The 7,653-nt window shown below is 43.0% G+C and overlaps 1 protein-coding gene across 3 annotated transcripts in view; it reads right to left on the reverse strand.

Moving 5' to 3' along the window:
- Positions 1 to 3,975, reverse strand: part of Vps54 (VPS54 subunit of GARP complex) — an 80,166-nt gene extending 76,191 nt beyond the window's left edge. Inside the window, exon 1 of one of the 3 annotated variants that reach the window (XM_028777214.1) lies at positions 3,493 to 3,975. The gene's annotated coding sequence lies outside the window, so the exon portion shown is untranslated. The remainder of the gene's footprint in view (positions 1 to 3,492) is intronic. The other 2 variants (XM_028777218.1, XM_028777227.1) reach the window with 2 other exon arrangements.
- Positions 3,976 to 7,653: the final 3,678 nt, after the last annotated feature.

Below are 7,653 nucleotides of genomic sequence, written 5' to 3' on the forward strand. Positions count from 1 at the left end.
TTTGGTTTTTTTTTTTTTTTTTTTTTTGGTTTTTCGAGACAGGGTTTCTCTTTGTAGCCCTGGCTGTCCTGGAACTCACTCTGTAGACCAGGCTGCCCTCGAACTCAGAAATCCGCCTGCCTCTGCCTCCTAAATGCTGGGATTAAAGGCGTGCGCTACCACTGCCCAGCCATATTTTTTTTTTTAAGAAAAATATTTTATGTGTATGAGTGTTTTACCTGCATGTAAGCCTGTGTACCACATTTGTCTGGTGTCCAAGAAGTACAGAAGAGGGGATCAGATCCCCTGGAACTGAAATTACAGACAGTTGTGTATACTGGGAACTGAATTCAGTTCCTATGGAAGAGCAGCCAGGGCTCTTAACTACTAAGCCATCTCTCTAGCCTCTAAAAGGGTATTTTTATTCAGATTTGTAAATTAAAAAGACCAAAAAATATCTACATTATATCAAATTCTTTCCTTTTGCTTTGCCCTCAACTCCTTTCCCCAATAAAGAGAACTGCTAGATGAATTAAATATTTCTCTATTCCACCAAATACTATTCAGTGGGACTCCACAACAACAGATCAAGCCCTTACAGAATCATACAGGATCATAATTTAAACAGTACTATTGATACTTTGATTCAGATAGTCTTTTCTTTTTGGGTGGGAGGAGAGGTCCTACGTATTATATAACATTTATTAACATCTTTCATTAGATGTTATTTTTAACAATCAAAATCATCTCCAGACAATTCCGAAAGTTCTGTGGAGAACGAAATCATGCTTGGATAACTATTGTTTTAGATGTTAGAACTCTGAAACTTTAGAAAAGAAAGTTTTCAAATATACTTGTTAATAATTTTTAAATTGGACTACACAGAGAGACCCTGTCTCGAAAAAACAATAATAATAATAGTAATTTTTAAATTGGTTTTAACTTGGATCTCTAAGAATGTTAACAATGTAAGATCTGATCAACTGTTCACTGACTGACCCTCAGCTCACAAATTAACTCTTAAGGCCACCCAAGCCACTCATGCTTTTTCTCTTCTTTCTCCAAATTTATACTGGCACAACAAAATAGTCTAAGTTGTTTACAATGTTCTTTTTTATTCTTAGGATCAGCTGCTTACTCCCTGACACAAACTGCAAAAAAAAAAAAAAAAAAAAAAGTAAACTGCTTTAAAAATAACTTTACAAAATAACATATCCGTCATGCTTTCAAGCATTTTCAAAGTTTTTAAAACATGTATTTTGTCTGCACAGAACCTCAGTCAGCACTAGTCCCTAATGTTGGAGGACTGTCCAGTTCTTACCCAGTTATAACAGCATGAGGTTAAATACATATATACAAGAATCTAAACAATTCCAGTATCCAGCTCATCTCTACACCTGACGTTCACCACTCTACATAAGCATATCACATCATAAGTCTTGTGCCAAGTATCCTGGAAATTCAAGTTTCTACCCTTCAGATTTCTTCCTCTGGTTTTTGTTTTGTTGAGGCAAGCAGGAAGTCTGCTAACAATGATCTGTAAGGTCCTCTCCAATTTGACAGTCCAGTATTCAATTTCAAAAATACTTCAACTTTTCACTGACTGACCTTTATCTCACCAACAATCTTAAGGACACCACAATGATTCATGCTTTTTTTTTTCTTCTTTCTCCACACTATATAGTCTATCAGTTATTTACAATATATTTTTTTTAATTCAGGGGATCAGGATCTTACTCCCTGACCCAAATGTTTTTTTAAAAAAATTATATAAATCAACTTTAAAATAATTTTTCAAAAAGCTATAATTCCACATCATTTATGTAAGAGACTCACCTTAAGTCAGTGTGGAGATAAACAGTGGATTAGTGCTGCCAGGAGGACAGTAGATGAGGTAGGAAACTTAGGGGTACATACAGAAGGGGTGTGGAGAGCGTGTTCACCATAATATGTGGGAATGATCACACAGTAAATACACTCAACACTGTACGGAATGTAGGTCGTGGTAGAGTCCTTTCCCTACATTCACAAGGCTTTAGATTACAACTTCAGCAAGCTTAACAAGTAGGTAAAACCAAAATGCCATTGGGTTAAAATGGGTGAACTTTACAGTATATTAACTGTCCTTTCATATATAAGATCTAATTGTAATAAAAACTCTTACTCAGAAATATAATTTAGCTTTTCCAAAACATAAATACATGCAAATCTAATCCTCTTTTCCTAGTAAACTATAGATAACTTTGCCAGTTGTAATTTTGAAAACAATGAAAAACATTTTAGAAAGCCAAATGCTGTAGCAACAATACCACAAGAACAAAATTATATTGAGTGTCAACAACAAAACACGGAGAGTGTTTACATTTTTACTGTGAACAGACTGGTACGTTCGGTAACAGTTCTAAGGTTGCCAGATACAGTTTAAAACTAGCCAAAGCACAATAAAACTGTTAGCATCTAACATACTAGACTACAACTATCAAGTACAAAGTGATCAAATTAACCTAATGATAATTAGTGTAGAGCACCATTACCCACTTCTAGGAAACCCAACTCACTGTACTACAGTCAAACAAATCCCATCATTCCATCTGTTCCAGCCTAACTGCTAGGAAATCAAATAGTTTCCCAATTAGAGCTTCCCGTGTATAAAACTGGATATCCATCAAAATCTGCGGCTTAAGTTATCACCTACTTCTCCATATACCACAAGTAATGTATCATAATATCCCCTGCCCACTCAACATGTATTAAGACTGGCCTGAGCTTGAGAACCAGAGATGGAATCAAATTAGAAAACAAAAGTATTCCAATTTAATTCTTCGAAAGTAAAAGAAGTCTCTATAAAGTCCAAAAGCTAAACTTGGTTAAAAAGTAATTTTAAGAAACATTTTACAACTCTAATAGGCCAAAATTATTTTTTTAAAAAAATACCACCCTAAACCATAGACGGACAGGCCAAGTGGCTAATTATAATGGTCAGGCAAAAGTTCCCAAACAATCCACGGAGAACAGGGAAGGCCTGTCTTTGTAGCCCTGCAGACAGCAGTTAGCAAAACTGAAATAAATAAAATAATTTAAACTACAATGCAAAACTCCACAATCCCGAGTTCTTCTATGGGTTAGTGTTCTCCAGGGGGTGGGGGGGTTATTCTAGAAAGCTCCAAGAGGGGCTAAGGGCCTGGCTGAAAGGACACAGGGAAAGTTTGGGCTCTGCGTCTACGAGGACTGATGGAAGTTGCTGGTCCCGGATCCTGGAGAGGGGCGAGGGGCAAGGGGACTGGAGCGGCACCTGCGAACGCCGGCAGGAGCTGGGGCACAGCTGCCGGCCCGGATCCTGGGAGTGCCGAGAAGGAAGTGGTGGTGGCGGAGAGGATGAAGCCTCGGCGCGGTCACCGGCTCCGAAACTCTGTCACTTCTGAGCCCCGAGGAGACGGAGGGGGTGGGGTCCCGCCGCCCCGCCGGTCACCGGGTCGGGGGAGGGTGGCCGAGAAGCGCGGGCCCCGCACCTACCTGCGGTCCCGGGCGGCAGCCCCAGACGAGGCCTAGTGCACCGCCGCCTCCATCCCTCCACGTCGCGCCGAGACTGCTGCTCCGCGGCCGCCGCCGCCGCCGCCCTGCGCGCCGGGTCCGAGCCCGGTTCCCGCCTCCGCCCCGCGCCGGATGGCCAGCGGGCCCGGGAGCACAGGGCCGCCCTCTCGAGCCCAGCGCCGCTCGGGGGCAGAGCGGCCGCGGCGGGCCCCTCACGTCTCGCCCGGGTGTCCTGTCAGCCAGCAGGCTCCCCCGGGTCCGCAGCGCCGCCTCCGCCGCTGCTGCCGCCGCCTCTCCCACATCCCCGGCCTCCAGGGGAGCCGCCGCCGAGCCGCGACCACCGCCCCCGGCGCCTCAGCTCCCCACGCCGCCGCCCGCCTCACGCCACCGGCCCGGCGCGGCTGGGTCCACAGAGAGTGTGCAGCAGGCCGCCGCCAGGCCGCCGCAGCCCCCAGCCCACAATCCACCGCGGCTCCGCCGGGGCGGGAGGGCCGCGGCCAGACCCGGGAGTCGCCGCGCAGCTCCGACAGGGCCTGGCGCGGCCGCCGCGGAGCCGGCGTACCCCAAGCGGGGACTACCCCGCGTGGCTGCCCCGCGCCTCCCCCCTGTCGTCCTTGTAAACGCAGAAGTCCTCTCGGAATTGCGATCCAGCTCACACCGTTCTCCCCGCCTAGGTTGCCCAGAGAAGCGGAGCGTTGCCTTCCGCCTTCCCCGGCAAGCGGGCGGGAGCGGACCCCTCGCCCCCCCAAACCAACTGACTCCGGGCCGCCCACACCTACTAAAGCACTAGCTTCCGCCTCCCGGACTCCCTCAGCCCCTCATAGTAAACAAACATGGTTCCGTTTCCAAAATTAATGCCTTTCAAAGGTTAAAGGTCAGATAACTCCAGATAACCCACTGGCCTCCCGTAGGTAAGGCCTTTTGAGGCAACCCCTGTCCCCCAGTCCCTGGCCTTCCAATCACCTGTCACATTTCTCAGGCACATAAATCAGTTGTCCCTGCCCTTTAAAGATCTGGAAAACTTGGGTGTGTGTGCTTATTATTAAAATCTATTTGTGATTCCTAACAGCATTTCCAATTCGGCTGAGTTAAAATACAATCTGCAAGATAGAGTGTCTTAGATTACAATCTGTTTTTTAAGTCTCCAATCACCTTTGGTTGAGTCAGGAGTCTTGGGACTCAGAGAGACCACGGCCTGGAAAAAGAAAAAGAAAAAAAGTCGTAATCACTTGAGGATCTTTCTTAATTTTATAAAGATTTTATTCCATTTTGAAACTATGTTTTGCCCACAAATACATTTCAAAAGTCTGTTTTACAAAGCAAAAGTGAAAATGCAACTCACTAGTTAACTGGAAAAAGAAACTGATGCAAGTCTTAGTTTTAGTAAGTCACTGAAAACTGCTAACAGGTCCTGTTAATTTACTCACCAAAAAAGTATGGTTGACAGACAGAAAGGACACAGGGGAAGGGAAACACAAAAGATTAGCCAAATGAAAAGTCCTGCGTTATATTTTTCTGAATTCAGCTCTGTACAATGGAGCCAGGCACAGTGGAGCAGCCCTGTAATCCTAGCATTTTTGGAGTAGAGACGCCAAGGGTCAGAAGCTCAAGGCCATCCTCAGAGCCCACATGGGATACTCAAGGCCTGTCTGGGTAAGGTGAGACTATCTCAAAAAGAAAAAAAAATAAAACACCTCTACAATATTATAATAAAGAGGGTAAGAATACATCCAACATACAATAAATACATGTTCTAGTTTGCTTCTCCATTGTTGTGATAAAACACCAAGATCAAAAACAACTTGGAGAGAAAAGGGTTTATTTCATCTTTTCAACTCCCAGGTCACAATGTCACTGAGAGAAGTCAGAGCAAAAAGTCAAGAACTGAAACAGGGATCTGAGAAGATTGTTGCTGACTGGCTTATATCACAGGGCTTGCTCAGCTTGCTCTTTTATACCATTCAGGACCATCTGCACTACCCATAGTGAGCTGAGTTCTCCCACATTAATCATTAACCAAGAAAATGTCCACAGACTTGCCTTCAGGCAGCCTGATGAAGGCAATTCCTCAATTATGCTTCCTTCTTCCCAGATAACTCTTGTTTAAGTCAAGTTAACAAAAAACTAACAAGATTTTTTTTAATTATAAAAAATTATTTTTAACCCTTTGAGGAAGAGTTCTTGAGACAGTGTGTGGCCTGTCTGTCCTGAAACTTACTCTGTAGACCAGGCTAACCTCAAACCTGGAGATCCACCTGCCTCTGCCTCCCAAGTGCCACCACCACCAGGCTTTAAAGTCCTCTTAAATCCTTGATTTCTTATAAAACCAGAGGAGTTTACACAGAAGCAGAGAGAACATCATTGAGATAATCTTATTGTGCACTGTGCAAAGGTCATCTTTGTATTATTCAAATGGTGATTTCTCTACAGGCAGAGAGTTGAATACTGGCTGAATTTTGGTATGGTTATTTTTATGGATCATCAAATGCCTTAGTATTTTGTAAATATACACCTCCTTCACCTTCTGACTGGTTTAATAAAACTCTGACGACCAATAGCTGAGACAGGAGAGGAAAGGCAGGAGTTCCAGGCAAAGAGAGGGTCTCTGGCGAACAATTGAGAGGGGGAGGATTTGCCATCAGGAGGAAGATGTCAGGACTGAATGAGAGGTAATGGGCCACATGGTAAATAGAATAGTTGGGTTAATTTAAGTTAGAGAAGATAGCTGGGAATTAGCCAGCCAGCTAAGATATAATAAGCTATAATAAATAATAAGTCTCTCTGTCATTATTCGAGAGCTGGCTGCTCTGAGACAGTCTGGTGATAGTACATTACCAGGGTTTGGGGGTGAAGAAATCTGAACAAGAAAGTAGTCAAATGAACCACCTTTAAGTTTAAATGAATAAAATTTTGTGGTTTATTGCAAAACATAGTACCCATAGTTAACAGCATATATTTCAAATTTTCTAAAAAAGTAGATTTTAAATATTCTCAACTCAACTTTAAAAAATTACTTAAAGTAATAGATATGTTAGAGTGATTTAATCACACCCTCTTCAAAAACAAATTCTAAATTGTTCTAGTTTGCACTTGGATTGATGTTGAGTGCCTTGGGTGTTTCCCCAACTCTAGAACAGGACAAACTGGTTTGTCCCCTACTGCTGATAGCTTGCCATAAGAAGAAAATGAGCCTTAAGTTTTATGCTTGGTTCTTTTCCAGAACCAACAAAAAGTTTACTTTTTACTTTGTCACAGAAGAATTCAGAAGCTGAAATCTACACAGAAAAGCAAGCACTGGTGAGCAGTTTTTCAAAACAAATTGGGTAAGTAGTTTTGTTAAGAGAAAAGTTCAAAATAATAAGTTAAGTAATAAGTTTGTTTGCTATAACTTGAATCATTTTAGCATTAAAAAGAAATGCTAAACTACAAATGTATGTAGATACACTATTGTGGCTCATTTTCCAATATCAAGGCCACAGAAAATTAAGAAAAGCTGGTAGAAAATGTTGCTCTGCTTAGCTACAATATTACTAAAAGTCTACTTGGTGTTTTTGTTTTGGTTGTTAATGACTAAAAGTAACAGAAATCTTCTTTGTGACAAGGTATCAACTCCTGCCTGGTCTAGAACTTGCTGTGTAGAACAGACTGGCCTAGAACTCATGGATACCTCCTGCCTCTGCCTCCCAAGTTCTGAGACAAAAGACATGGGGCCCTGCTCCCAACTACATACATCTTTAAATAAATAAATAAATAAATAAATAATTGTAACTTTAATTTTTTTCTTAAAAGCGCCCTTGTAGCACACCATGCACTAGAGGTAGTGGAAAAGAAAGGGAGGCAGGGGGAAGTGGACCTGTTTAGAAAGGTTTTTTGGAGCAACTCCCATCTGTGTTGTCTGTGTTGAAGTTCAGTTCACAGGTCAGCAGGTGGCGGCTTGATCCATTTGCAAACACTTCATGGATATATCAGCAGTCCAGTTCGGTAGAGTTGGGATAGCAAACTTGAATCAGCAGCAGTGACACAACCTAGCAGAGACAACCAGCCCTCAGCCTTGGCACGAGTCAGCAGGAGCGACCAGGAAGGACACCAGGAGAAAGTTCTCAGCTGTGCCTCAGGAAAGCTAAGATCAGCGAAGACCCACAA

This window comes from Grammomys surdaster, unplaced genomic scaffold (assembly GCF_004785775.1).
Source record: "Grammomys surdaster isolate TR1022 unplaced genomic scaffold, NIH_TR_1.0 67, whole genome shotgun sequence".
In the NCBI taxonomy this organism is placed as follows: Eukaryota; Metazoa; Chordata; class Mammalia; order Rodentia; family Muridae; genus Grammomys; species Grammomys surdaster.